Source organism: Coenobita brevimanus, chromosome 6 (genome assembly GCF_032717465.1).
Source record: "Coenobita brevimanus isolate Jiangsu-jjx chromosome 6, ASM3271746v2, whole genome shotgun sequence".
Taxonomy (NCBI): Eukaryota; Metazoa; Arthropoda; class Malacostraca; order Decapoda; family Coenobitidae; genus Coenobita; species Coenobita brevimanus.
Genome location: NC_136959.1, coordinates 47,116,098 through 47,128,780, shown reverse-complemented (window position 1 = coordinate 47,128,780; position 12,683 = coordinate 47,116,098).

Sequence of the window (12,683 nt, the reverse complement as noted above, 5' to 3'; positions counted from 1 at the left end):
ACTGACCGATGGCTTTATTTCATTACGTTTATTTGTGTTACAGCCGTCTTTTTTCTTTTGGGAGTGGTGGTGTGTGTGTGGGGGGGTGGGGGGGTGCAGGTGAGTGGGTGGGGGGGTGCGTGGGTGTGTGTGTGGGTAGATGTTTCACAGTGTTTATATTTTTCAGTACATTAAAATTATTCTTTTATCAGGACTTTTAAATTCTGAAACCAACTTTTATCCCGACTGTCTAATGGTTTTTGTAGTTAATATCTGAGGACCCATACAAGTATAGACTCCATTATACATTTAGTGCTGGCCGTAGCGAAAGAGGAAAAGCGATGGAAAGATGGGAGACAGATAGGGAAACAGAATGGAGGAAACGAAGCACACCTGAAGCCAAGTAGCTGGTCATTAACTCCAGATTTAATAGTACCTTTAGGGGGAATTGTCGACTCAGCCTCAGTTCTTGGTGCAAAGAAAGTGTCAACACAAACTGACAACCTCCTGCACCATTTCCCTTATAAGGCAGGGGAAAGGCTGGGGAAAAAAGAATTCACAGGACCACTTGCCCTTCCACAAGCCTGCTTCAGTAAGTTTCGCCAATTAGACACCTACTGCAAGAGTGTACATTAGGTCAGAGTGCCTATTTATGCCAGCCTTCCACTGGAGTTGAGAGAGAGAATCCCCTCTCTTCCTTTATAATCATTCATCTTCTACTGTAGAAGGCGCTGCAGAAGGAGAGACTCCTGCGATGGATGTCAAGCATTCCCTTTCTATAATGGTCCCCTATTTAACAACGTGGAAATCCCCCGTGGCACCGCTAATGATGCCATGACATCTCTTGAAAGAGTTTCTGAAGGTGTTCCTACAAATTAGAGCCTGTAATCTGTAGCAGTCATGCCCTCCGAGAAACAGTTCCCTGTCTAGTAAACTGTCATGCCTCGAAGCCAGTCTTCGAGCTCCATCAAGCCATCCTGCGCACTTTTGTTGGCAGGAGAGACTGCTACCGTGTGACGCCCATGTGAAGCTTGGGTAGCTCTCCAAAGTATCGGTATCGAGTATGAATGGCTAATGGTGGGCATCGTTTATGATATACTGCTATAAAAAAGTACCAATGAGAGGTACAAGGAACTTGTAGGAGGACTTCCCTGCATCAGCTATTAGGTCAGTGGGACCCCCAGTGGTGGCTGAGCTGGACTGGAGGTACACCATGCCAATTCTACTGCAAGAAGGACTCCAGAGAACCCTGCTGTAGCAGGAACTGTGGATTGATCGTTTCGTTCCTGAGTAAGGAACAGGGCTGGAGACGCCTCTTGTGTACCTACTGCAGCAGAATCCGCTGAGAGATTGTGTTTTGCCCACCATTACAGACTGGGAAGAGCCAGTAGCCATCCTCCTACAGCCACACACATCCCTCCAACTGTGCCAGGAAGTGCATTATCTCGCAGGATAAAAGTGCTATATCAAAACTGCAAGAACTGGACGAAACTGCTTCAAGGGAGATCCCACATCATGCTGTATATTATATCTGTGTATATTTTATTCCTGTGTTTTACTCGGCAGAAACTAAACAAAAGCTTGTGTTTCCAGTTGACTTTATGTTCTGCGATGCTATAATATTGAAATACATTTACTGTACCGTATTGTTTCTTAAAGGCCGCCTTCGGCGGCCTCTGCTCGATGTCAAAAGACCAGAAATTAGTCATAACTTGGGAACCGATGGCCCGATTGGACTGGAAATTGTTTTTATTTTTTAAATTAAAACATTTTAATGGTACGTTGCCCTAACAAAAATTGCGTTACATTGCGCCGTTTTTGCTGTGTTAAGGTAGCAAACAAACCAACAAACATACAGAAATCAGATCACTGAAATATAGATTTAGAACTCAGTCTTTCTCTCCCTCTCACTCCATTTCAGTGTCAGAGTTGTACTTACATTATCTGGCTTTTTTGTTTTCTGTTTCCTACAAAAAACCTGACTTATCCACGTTAATATCTACGATACAAATCTGGTTGTATATCTCCTGTTTTTGTTTCCTTACCCAACAGAGCCTCTCATCACATCCCCCACGTGATGCCTAACATAATTCTTTCCATTCTTCTCCGAGCACTGTTTACATGTGAAGGACACTGTTAGAGTCTTGATCCAGGAATCACGGACAAATATTAGATGAAGAACCTGTCGTAACTCATGTGTCTTGGCAGGAAGGAGAAGGACAGTGCAGATTTTCTCCAGCGCATTTTGTTATTTCTGTAAAAAACAAATCATAGGTACAAGAGGAAAATTGTCATGCTATTATGTTTTACAGGAAGGACAAAGAAAGGAGAATGCTGCATCTTCTCATGTCTCATGTCCTTCCTTAGAAGAAAAAGAAAAAAGAAAAAGAAAACGGAGTTACGAGAGGAAATCGATCATAAAAGTTTATGAATCTGGACGTAGTTTTCAAATCATAACTAGGAACAAGGACACATTGATTGTATACTTTTCTTCTAGTTAAAGGGACTTATACTTTCAAAATGTTACCCAGTTTCCCAAAGCCTTCCCTTCCATTTCTGTTGTTCACTAACTCATTCCGTTGATACAAATTCACTGTCTGAAGTGCCGGTCCTAACTAGGAGCACTTTCCTTAACATAGTCTAGCATTTTATCTCTATGTTACTAAAATGGCTGAATATGTCTTTGTTGTATTATTGACATACTCATATGACTTATATTACACATATTTGTGTAACACCATACTGAAAAGAAAAAAATAAAATATATAATATAATGCAGTATATCATCATAATCCTGACCTTTTCTCACGCCTTCGTATGAGGTGAAATAGAATCCAGACAGAAAGAAGATACAAAAGTAGGAGAACTATCAACAGCATACCCAGTGAAATGAGCCACTCTCTCATTCACACATCATTCAGGCCGCCAGACTCCTGGCTCTACATCACAGACGTAACCATCTGCTCATATATTGTCTCTGCAGGTGCGCCTCACACACACCTGCCAGGCAGTCAATACTTTGACTATCAAGTACAAAGGAATAAAATGTCGAACCTGTGAAATGTGTTCTTCTTATGTGTTATCAGTCGTATTGTAAGTGGCTTTGGGGTTTTTGTAACATCCCTTCCTTGGTAGTAGTAGTAGTAGTAGTTGTTGTTGTTCCCTAGGCAGTCTGGCTGAACAGCCCCGAGTCCCTTAGGAAGGCCATTGCCGAAACCGGGCTTTCCCACAGAGCTCTCAAAGAGTGTATGTTGTGTTGTTGGCGTAGGTGATTGTGTGCAATGCAGTCTTCCATAATGTGCTTAATAGTATGGGATGCTGTGTTGCATCCTGGACAGGCATCAGCTACGGGGTTATCCAGCTTCTTCTGGTAGCTTAAGAGGGCTGGATGGTGCCCACATCTCAGCCTGGCCAGATGGACCCTGTCCTCACGAGGGAGATAGGATTCAGAAGAGTGGATGTTAGGAGGCCGTGCATGCAGCTGTGTTGTCTTTAAATGACTGAATGGAGCGGAGAGTAATCTGAGTATGGATATGCTTCTGGAAGCTGGTCTGAGGTGGGCGAGGGGGGAGAGATGACAGTATTTGTGTATGGTATCGTGTACTGGGTGTTGTTTTGATGTTCCTTGGTGTGGGTGGATGTGCTGTCATGTAGTATAGTGGATGTTGTGGGTTTGTGGAGGCTGCAGCAAGAAGCTGGGTGCCTCTCATGTCTAGGTGAACCTTGACTTTGAAGACTTTGGTTTCTTGATGTAGGTGGTCTGTGGGTGTAGTAGCTGTGCAGCCTGTGATTATTTTTAGGGCCTTGTTCTGTATGGTCTGTAGAGTGTTGTAGTGTGTTTTGGTGAGGTTAGGAGACCAGGCAGGGCTTGCATAATTCATCACTGAACGTATGTATTGTTTGTATATTGTGGTGGTGGTTTTTTGTTGTGTCCGAATGTTGTATGGGCAAGTGACCTCAAGGCATTGAGTCTTGGTGTTATTTTATTTTCAATGTTTGTGATGTGTTGTTTAAATGACATTGATGTGTTGTATGTTACACCAAGGATTGGGGGGGGGGTAGGGGAGTGTTGTTTATGGTGAGGTGTGGGATGTGACTGTGTTCTGCTGTCCAGTTTGTGAGAAAGGTAACTGTAGATTTGGCTAGGGCTATTTTGAGCCTGTTTGTGGTGAACCATTCGTGTAGTGTGTTGAGGTAAGGTTGAAGGATGTGTGCAGCTGTGTTTGCGTTTTGGTGCGTACATGTAAGTGTTATATCATCTGCATAGGAAGCTATGTGTATCTGTGGTGTGTGAGGTGTGGGTATGTCGTGCATGTATAGGTTAAAGAGTGTATGGGACAAAACAGATCCTTGGGGGATGCCGTTTGTGAAATTTCTGATGCTAGAAGATTGACCGGTAAATGTTACGTGTGCACTTCTGCCTGCTAAGTAGTTTGCCAGCCATCATTTTGTGTTATTGTGCATGTTTGTGTTGAGTATTTTGTTTGAGAGGTTGTCTCAGGGGATGGCATCAAAAGCTTTGCTGATGTCTAGTGTGATTAGGAGTGTTCTGTGTGGTGGCCTAGCTGAGTTCATGCCATCAAAAACTCTCTGTGTAAGGTCTGTAAGAAGGGTGTTTGTGGAGTGTAGTGGCCTAAAGCCATGTTGTGATTGGGCTAGGGGAATGTGAGGTGTGACTAGTTGTAGTACCAGTCTTTCAGTGAGTTTAGAGGGAGTGCAAAGGAGTGTGATGGGACGGTGTGAGGAGGGTAACGTGGGGTCTTTGTTGGGTTTAGGGATAGTGATGATATTGCCATGCTTCCAGATGTTAGGTAATATGTTGTGTGAGTAGCTGAAGTTTGATATGTTGGTGAGTGCTTGTATGCCTTGTGGTCCAAGGTGTTTAAGGTGAATGTTGCTTATGTTGTCTGGTCCACAGGCAGATGAGTGCTTAAGGTTCTTAATGATGTGCTTCGGCTGGTTGTAAGTGAAAGGTGCATAGTCTGGGTCTGTGGGGAACTGTCTCTTACGTCGGATGAAATGTCGGTCTTCGGGATGGGGGTTTAGATGGCTAACTTGTGAAAAGTGATTGATGAGAGTGTTTACTTGTTTTTTGTTTGAGGGTATGGTGTCTGTTGTTGTGATGGCAGCGTGTGATTGTGTGGTGTTGCTGTTGGAAAGCGTGATGCTCTTTAGCGTTTTGTGGAGTTTGCTGATGTTTGTTTTATGGTCAAGTGTTTGGAGGTAATTTTTCCAGTTTAGTGTTTGCTGTTCTGATATTTTATTGTTTATTTGGGTATTGAGTTCTTGTATTTGTTGTACGGTGTCTTGTGTATGGGGTGTTGGGGAGTGTCGCAGTATGTCCCGTTGTCTGATGAGGCCTTGAATTTCTGGTGTGAAGTTGGGGTTGTGTCTCTTTCTGTTGCCTCTGGGGATGTGTCTTTTGTCTGCGTTTTGTATAAATGTATTGAAAATGTGCACAGCAGTGATGATGTTTGTGATGGGTGTACTGTTTAGTGTTTCGAAATGTTGTTCTGTTTCAGTTACAAAGGCCTCCCAGTTGGCTTTCTTATAATTAGTGTACTGTATGTGTGTTTGTGGCCAGCTGGGGTGATTCTGGTTTTGGGGGTGATGATGATTGGGAGGTGATCAGAACCTAGGGTTTTGACCACTCTCCAGGATGTAGTGGGGGCGAGGTTTGGGGAGCAGAAGGTGATGTCTGGCGATGATGGGAGGAAGAGGGCTTGGTGTGGGATATGAGTATGTTGGTCTAGATTGTTCAATATGAAATGATCTGTCTGGGATTGTAGTACCAGCCCAATGTCTGTGTCAGGGTTGTTGACATGCCAGGCCGACGACTTGGCGTTGAAATCACCACCCAGGATGATGTTAGGTATGTTAGTGATGTGGTGCATCTGTGGAGAGTAATTGTGTGGTACTGTGGGGGACGATTGGGAGGGAATGTATGTGTTAGCGATTGTTATGTATGATTTGTTACCAGTGCGTATTTTAACTGATTGTATTTCTGTTGTGATGTCATGTGGGGGGAGAAGTGACTTTGTGTGTGGACTGGTATCTGCAAAGATGATTATATTTGTGTACCAGGGTGATGAGTCCACCGCCACTGCCGTCGGCCCGGTCTTGTCGAATGGTGGTGAAGTTATGAAATGTCAGTGTTTTCTGTGCTCTGTCCTCTTCCTTAGTGATATAGCCTGCATATCACACCTACACATTCTCGTATAGATTACTGATTCAGATTATGCCAATACTAAAATAATACAAGTTACATATCGCACAAGAGAATATTAGCATATAGCATGCAAAATAAACCGCTGAGGAAGAGGGTGTACGAAGAAGCTTTCTATGCTGCCTAAAATACAGCCCTCATACAACGTCAGTCACACGTTGACACAGTTGAAGGAGAAGATCGCAGCAGCCACTGACACCACGACGCTTAGGAACGTGTTGCGTCACAGGGAGGAACGTCTACACAAATGCAGTGCTTTGATGGTGGTCATATCGAACATGTGTTGTGACTGTTTCCCTGTATTAGTACGCAATACAGTATTTTTCTTTGTAAGTTAACTTTTGGATCACTAAGTATGATAAGCGCATCACATTTTGAGCACATAGTGATCGCTACATGTACCCATGAGGTACGTGTGACCTGTTCTTCCTATTAGCCCGTAAGCGTGGCGTGGCCTGGCGTGGTCTGGCGTGACCTCTGACCTCAGCGTGCCATGTCATTAGGTCAGGACAAGACTCGCAGCTTCCCTCATTTCTTCCTGGAATACTCATCCTCTTTCCACATTTTCCCCTACTGTCTGTCATTTTATACATCAATATTTTCTCTTCTATTTCCGTCCACTGCTCCACCTCCCTTGTTCTTCCTTACCGTTACCTACTGTAGGCTCTCGTGCCAGTGTATTCGATATTTTATGTGGATTGTTTCATATTTTATTTGGAAGAGGTGGGGGTGCCCGTCGTCCACTCAGAGCAGTGTACAGTTAGAGAACTCTGCATTGAATGACAAGCCAAACAGTTTCTTACAACCCAGGAAACCATTTACTAAGCTGGATGGTAACTATGGAAGCCTGGTGGTCCAGTGAAGTAACGCCTTCCAACCGTGTGTGGCCCACAGGGGTTTACATCCGAAGTTGCTGGAGTATTATCGCTAACAAGATATACCGCTCCCGAGGCAAGCGAAACATCACTTTCACCTTAATGTTAGGACTAAGTAGCCTAACCCAGTCCCCCTACTCCACTGACGAGATAATAAGATATTTGATAGATTGTGAACGAATAGGCAGAATGGTTTCTGTGTCATCGTTGTGGCTCCTAAGACAATTGTTATTTTCTTCAGTCCGATGACCTGTATTTTTTTTTTTTCATTTTCTCTCTGCTGCCACCAGATGATTTATTCAGCTTAGAAATGACATCTAGTAGTGAAGGGATAATGAATGCTGTGGCTCTCTCCTCCAGTTCGAAAAATCTCTCCAAAGCTGAATAAAATAATCTGGTGGTAGTAATGATAGAATATAAAATACACCATCGGAGTGAAGTAGTAAACCATGATCAGTTTGGTATGCACAGACCATACAGACTTTACTGTCGCCCTGAAACTAATAGTAGTAACTATTTCCTAGTCACATACAGTACTCTTTTCTCATTAACCTGGCCTAAGTTGCCACCTCTCCATCGTGAACTCTGAGCTGTAAGTAGATTATAACATAAGAATATGAGGCTACTCAGGAGGAGGTGTTATGGAAAGGATGCAGAGCAGAAGCACTGATTCTGCCATTGAGCTACGTGACACAAGCTGCAAAAGGACTAAAATATTAACCAGGCTAAATGAACAAACTTTAGTTCACAAAAGCACTTGTATGATAAAAAGATTGTAGAGCTGCATGTTGTGATATATTAACCTGATCTCATGATAACACCTATCACACCTCACGTGGCCTCCCTTTCTTCTTACCCTTTCCCCCTCCCTTCCCAACTGCAGCCCACACACACACACACACACTCTTCTATCTTACGCACATACATACATACATACAAATCAGGCCTCCTCATACCTCTCTCCCTTTGCCATTTCCAACCCCAGCCTTTGATCCCAGTCTAGTAATGGCATCTGCTATCTCCCCCACCCACCACTTCCCGCACCTTTCCACGCACACTCTGAGAATGGCAGGAGGCGGGGGAGAGTAGGGTACCATATCCAGTTTGTAATTGGAGTTCGATTTTCGGACAGGTCGGACTGGTGACTGCTTGTTTCCTTCTGGTTCTTGTTCATCCAGTATTATTAGTGGGAACTTAAATATTCAAGGGGAAGACTGAGACATCAATGACTTATTTTCTCCTTTAATGATCTTCGCGTAATCAAGTGGCATCAAACTAATCTTTTCTTCTTCAGCAAATCAAGAGAGCCCGCCTATCCACATGACCACAAACTATGGTGTAAGGGCCAAACATCTGGCTTTGTCTTGTGACCTTGACCTTGAAGCTGTGATCTCAAAACTGAATTCCTTCACCCCTGTTTTACAACGAACACTCCCTCAAAGCTGGGTCTAAATCATATCGGAACTGTTTAAGTTAACCTTTCCCTGTGATGTTGATCTTTGACCTTTCTCTGTGATCTTGACATTAAACTGGGTACTTTCAAAATGGACTTCCTTTACTCTCGCTTTACCCTGACCCCTTCCACAAACTTTGATCTAAATCGGATAAAAACTTTAGACTGACTATCCCATGTGACCTTCACCTCTGACTTATTGTTGGTCCGAATCAGACCAAAAGTGTTTCAGTTACGTGTTTCAGACACATGGGTAGAACTATGACCTTGCCCTATGGCCTTGAAATATGACTGCTTGTTCTCAAAACTGACTCACGTTTTTCTTGCCTTAATCTCATCTCCTCCACCAAGTTTGGTCTAAATTGGATAAAATTTTATTTTGCTAGGGTCAAACCTTGACCTAGCACTGTGACCTTTACCTTTGTCTTATTGTTATGAAAAACAGTAGGCCAACCCCATGCTTGACTCTCAACCCTTCCAGCAAGTTCGGTTATAATCGAAAGAAAACTATTTTATTTATGTTGTTACACACACACACACACACACACACACACACACACACACACACACACACACATATATATATATATATATATAGAGAGAGAGAGAGAGAGAGAGAGAGATGGATAGATAGATAGATAGATAGATCGATAGATAAATACATATATATAAATATATATATATATATAAATATAAATACATATATATATATAAATATATATATATATCATCATCATCATCAGCCATTACAAGTCCACTGCTGAACAAAGGCCTCCCCCAACCTTCTCCACGAATTCCTTGGCTGAGCCTATCTTTGCCACGTTTTCCCTGCAAATTTCTCTATCTCATCTCTCCACCTCCTGTCTGGCCTTTTTCTGCTACGCTTACCATCTCTTGGTGTCCAGTCAGTCAACCTCTTGCTCCATCGATTATCCCTTCTTCTTGCTACATGGCCTGCCCACCTCCATTTCTGTTCTTTTATAACTTCTATAATATCTTTGACTTTAGTCTGCTCTCTCACCCAGGTTGATCTTTTCCTGTCTCTTAAAGATATTCCCAACACTGACCTTTCTATTGCTCTCTGAGAACGAATTAATTTATTTTCCATTGATTTTGTCAGTTTCCAAGTTTCACAACCATACGTCATAACTGGAATTATACATTAGTTATATACTTTTCGTTTCATACAAACTGGCAAGCTACTTTTCATAATGTCTCTATGCTTACCTAAAGCTTTCCATCCACTTGTAATGCGTCTTTTTATTTCGCTATCATTATCTTTCGTTAATTTTAGTATTTGTCCCAGGTAACTGTATTCCTCAACTTCTTCAAGAATTTCTCCACTTATTCTTATGACGCTCTTTGGTGTTTGAGGATTAAACATTACTTTAGTTTTACTCCGGTTCATCTTTAGCCCTACTTTAAGACTTTCTCTGTTCAGGTCATTTAATATTTCTTGCAATGTCACTGCTTTTTCTGAGATTAGAACAATGTCATCTGCAAATCTTAAATGGTTTAGCTTTTCTCCATCTATGTTTACTCCTTTGTTTTCCCAGTCTAGCTTTCTGAAAATACTTTCTAGGCATGCTGTAAATAACTTTCGTGAAACTGTATCTCCCTGACGCACACCCTTCTCAATCTTAATTTTCTCTGAGTCCTTATGTAATTTAACTGTAGCAGTTCCCTCTTTATATATGTTTTCGAGCAGTTTTACAATGTTCTCATTCACTCCTTGTTCTTGCAATGAATTTATAATTGCTATGTGCTCCACTGAGTCGAAAGCCTTTTCGTAATCAACTAAAACCTAAGCACAATGGTTTATTATGTATGCTGTAGTTTTCTCAATTAGCTGATTCATTGTGTGCAGATGATCAGTGGTCGAACTCTACCATCGGAATCCACCTGCCTGTTCACGAGGTTGAGTTGTCCTCCAAATCTGTAGCTATTCTGTTTGGCTAAGGACTTTAGTAGAAAAGTTTAGAAAATGACTGATAGCAAGCTAACGGGTCGATTATTACTATGAAGGTCATTTGAGTCGCCTTTTTTATAAAAGTAGAATAACGAAATTGGCATTACACCATGTTTTGGGAATTTTCTTGATATGTTTTTTATACATTGGGTAAATAAGTGAGCAAGCCTATTTTGTACTTGCTGCTCCTGCATCCAACAGTAAATCTGCTACTATTCACATCTTCTCCCAGAGCTCTTCCCTCTTTTCATATTTTTAAGAGAAATATATGCACTTTCGTCTGGTGTTATCTCAACTATTTCACTTGTGTCAAAAGAAAAGTTATATATTGGTACTACTGTCTTATATGCATACAGTTCTTTGTAAAATTCTTCAACTCGCTTCAGCATCATATCTCTGCATTTAATGGCTTCACCGTTTTTGTCTTTTAGTGATGTAATTTGTTGCTTTCCAAGTGCCATTTTATTTCAGACCTCTTTCAGACTTTTTCAGCTTTTTTGATGGTTTCTTTGATTTGACCCATGTTTCTCTTTCTTTTTTCTTCTCTTTGTCTTTTGTTGATAAGCTTATTTAATTCCGCCCGTTCTATTTCATCTTTCTTTGTTTTTACTTTCATTACCTTTCTTTTTTTCATAGGCTCCAGTGTCTTCTCTGAATACTTCCCGGCTTTGGTTGTATTAGGTTTTCCTACTACCTCCGCTGATTCTTTTAGGACTTTTGTTAGTCTGTCATTCAACTTATCAATGTCACATTCAGCATAACTGAGAGCCTGAAATCTGTTCCTTATTTCCAACTGAAAAGCCGCTTTGTTTTCGCTGACTTTTATTGGGCATATCTTTTTGTCTTTAATCATCTTCTTTCTTTCACTTTTGAAACTGAATCTTGCTGTGCAACTCACCATTCTATGGTCACTTCCAATATTTACTTTGTTGATAACTGTGGCGTTTGTGATCGTGTTATTCTTATTTGCTGTAATGAAGTCGATTTCATTCTTTGTTTCTCAATTTGGGCTTCTCCAGGTCAACTTTCTCCCTGTTCTTTTGTGAAAGAATGTATTCATTATTCTCATGTTACAACATTTCTGCAAAGTTTATATATATATATATATATATATATATATATATATATATATATATATATATATATATATATATATATATATATATATTATATATATATACTGTAGAAAGATTGACAAATAAAATAGATAGATAGATAGATATAGATATGGATATAGCTATACATACATACATCCATACGTACAGTACAAAAAATATAACAGGCTAGACAGAGATACATATTGATATATACAGTACATACATATATACGTACATACATCGTATCTTTTATAAAGGCTCTAACAATGCTTGCACGTCTCAGCCTTGGCCACCTAATGGCAGCTGTCCACCCTGCTTCTTGATCTCTGGTAGCCTTGCTATTCAGGGGTCCCTTTTTTCCCGTACTGTCACACGTCTTTTTATGCTTTGCTGCTCACAGCCCCTACTACTGACGTTCACGCTTCTTACCTTCCACACCTTAAACTGCCGTCCTCCATTAGCACCTTTAACATGCCCCAAGCCATCTCAATTCTACCCTTCCCACCATTACAATACCAAGTATATTCAAGACCCATCTCATCCTCTCAACTGTTCAATTTAATCCTAGCCCTCCCCCAGGCTACCCCACATTTCCAAGGGACTGGTACACATCTTTTATCATTGTCATTTCCCTCAAGTTTCAAACCTACGAATATCGCTCTTCCCTATATTGCAGCTAGGTCTAAAGTGCCATACAACAGTACATTTCATAACTTACATGCCCATACAAAGATTCCTTAGCACGGAGGAGGAGGCCCTCTCAGCTATGTTAGGAGAGGCAACGAAAGCTCCCTGAACATCCTGCCAACCACTCCATGTATTCCAGTGCGACTAGACTCAAACTTCAACTCCACCTCCAGCAACATAACATGTCCCCCAAATAAGAAAAACGTCATCCACACACCAGAGAGACTCTCCAGCAAGGAATCAAATCGCACCTTCTCACGCGTGGCAATCTCTTCATGCTCTCTTGAACTCACTGCACACACGAAATCAGCATTTTCTAGCAGTCTACCACTAATACCACCATCCCTTAGGTACCTATTTGTCACAAACACTGGACAAGATGGGTCCTTTTCACACC